The following is a 2,302-nucleotide window of genomic DNA, read 5'->3' as shown; positions in this document are numbered from 1 at the left end:
CCCCGTCTTCTCCACTTGCTTTCCTTTCCATTTCCCTGTTTTCTTTTTACTCTGACCCAAAGAGGTCACCAGGAGGATGGCATTTCCCTGCAGATTTCTGAACCCAGCCCAGGGAGCAGGGGCTGGAAGCAAGACTGATGATTGACAGAAGGCAAAGTCATGGTGACAGGGCTGGCCACTTCTCTACCCAAAGACTTAGGCTGTTCATTGGCTTCCACCCCCAACTCCAATTTAAAAACCAGCGTTTCCCCAACCCTTAAATGTTCACCTGTCTACACTGAGACTGGTGCCAGGGCATGCTGGGACAACCTGGTGCCAGGCCCTGGACTGTCTCCTTTTCCTCTTCCCACCAATGAGGGCCATGAAAATCCCCATCCCACACACAGTTGGCAATTCTGGGGCTGGCATGGTGGACACACCCTGCGAAAGGCAGTCCACTCGCTCCAGCAAGGAGGGCCATGAGAATACCCCCGACCCTGGCCGACTCACAGGTGCCCAGAACACGCAGCTCAACTTCCAAGGCTAACCAGGTGCCACACGCGGGTCCGCCCATCGTGGCGCATAAGGAAAGCGAAACTCCCTCCCAGCGGTCGGAGAGAGAGCCTCATTTTGGCGCCAGCACCTTGGGCCGGGGCAGGGCTGCCAGAAGCTAAGTCTCGGGAGCTGGCCCAGCCAGCCACGAGCTCTGAGAAAGTTTGAGGGCCCCGGCCCGGCGCCACCGCAACCCTGGCCCGGTCCCCGCTGGCCCATAGTCCCCAATTCCGCCGGCCCAAGACCCCGGCTTACCTGCGCCGTTCCCGACGGAGCGTTCCGGGCGTCCGGGTATTGCAAGTCCTGCCCGGGCTGGGCTGGGCTAGGCTGGGTTGGGTCTCCGCGCCCCGCCCCGTCGCGCCGGCCCCCGTGGGGCGGGGCCTCGGGGCGCCGCCAGGGGGCGCAGGGGTCCGTCCGGGTCCGCTGGGCCTCTGGCTGCCCCGACGACAGCTTGTCTATAACGTTGGTGGTTATTTTCGGATCTAATGGCAATAGAGGATTATTGATAGGAAAGAAAACAACTTTTTCTACCTGTCCCAACTCCCAGAGGAAATCTCTTGTTTGGGGTACTTCTTTGCCTATTATATTTATATATATATTTTTGTTTTCTAAAGTGGGGTCATATTGTGTGATGTTTTGTTTACCACTTTAATGTTAACATTTTATCATGAACATTTTCTTCTCACTAAACAGTCTTTAAAAGCATAATTTTAAAGTGCAGAGTATTTCATCACGTTGCTATGCCAATTTAGTAAATCAGTTTTCCTAGTAGAGAACCTTTGTTTCCCAGTTTTACAAACAAATCCGACATGAATATACCTGTCAGTCTGTGTTTTTAAGCTAAATGAACTTTTTTTTTTGAGACAGAGTCTCAAGCTGTCGCTCTGGGTAGAGTTCCATGGCGTCATAGCTCACAGCAACCTCCAACTCTTTGGGCTCAAGTGATCCTCTTGCTTCCGTTTTTCTATTTTTATTTATTTATTTTATTATTTTATTTTTGAGACAGAGTCTCACTTTGTCACCCTCGGTAGAGTGCTATGGCATCACAGCTCACAGCAACCTCAGATTCTTGGGCTGAGCTATTCTCTTGCCTCAGCCTCCCAAGTAGCTAGGACTACATGCACCTGCCACAATACCCAGCTATTTTTTTGTTGCCATTGTTGTTTTAGCTGGGTAGGGTTTGAACCTGCCAGTGTATGTGGCCGGTGCCCTACCCACTGAGCTACGGGTGCTGCCCAGTTTTTTCTATTTTTAGTAGAGGGGGGTGTGTGTCTCACTCTTGCTCAGGCTGGTCTTGAACCTATGAGCTCAGGCAATCCACCCACCATGGCCTCCCAAAGTGCTAGGATTACAGGTGTGAGACACTGTGCCCAGCTTTAAATTAACTTTTGTAACATGCAAATGTGGAGATGAAATTTAGAATCTTTGTCCACTTGGAATTACTTCCACCAGGAAAGAGGATGTTTTCCTAGAGTCAGAAGTTCTGCACTGAATGTAGATTAATACCGTGAGCAGACAACCTCCAGCCCCAGCCTTTGCAACCCTTGTAGCCACCCAGGGAAGAATGACAGTAGTAGTTCCAAGAAGAAGCAGGGTTGGCAAAGTTTTGAAACATCAGCTTGCCCAAGTTTATGTGGTTCCAAAGTCTATGTTCTTTCCACTATTTCAGGCTGCAGGTAGTTGAGCAGCTATGTTTAAAATGCTTATCTTGTGCTAACAGTTACCACCACTGAATGTCTTGCACAGCCTGTTGACATTTTCCCTTTTTGAA

At 50.4% G+C, this 2,302-nt stretch overlaps 1 protein-coding gene across 1 annotated transcript in view; it reads right to left on the bottom strand.

Moving 5' to 3' along the window:
• The window catches only part of TMBIM1 (transmembrane BAX inhibitor motif containing 1), a 19,468-nt gene extending 18,577 nt beyond the window's left edge, over nucleotides 1–891 (bottom strand). Inside the window, exon 1 of the mRNA XM_003784963.3 lies at nucleotides 787–891. The gene's annotated coding sequence lies outside the window, so the exon portion shown is untranslated. The remainder of the gene's footprint in view (nucleotides 1–786) is intronic.
• Between the last annotated feature and the right edge of the window lie 1,411 nt (nucleotides 892–2,302).

This window comes from Otolemur garnettii, unplaced genomic scaffold (assembly GCF_000181295.1).
Source record: "Otolemur garnettii isolate 467f Iridium unplaced genomic scaffold, OtoGar3 scaffold00013, whole genome shotgun sequence".
Taxonomy (NCBI): Eukaryota; Metazoa; Chordata; class Mammalia; order Primates; family Galagidae; genus Otolemur; species Otolemur garnettii.
Note: the sequence above shows the minus strand (reverse complement) of the source record. Positions and strands in the feature narration are given on the sequence as shown.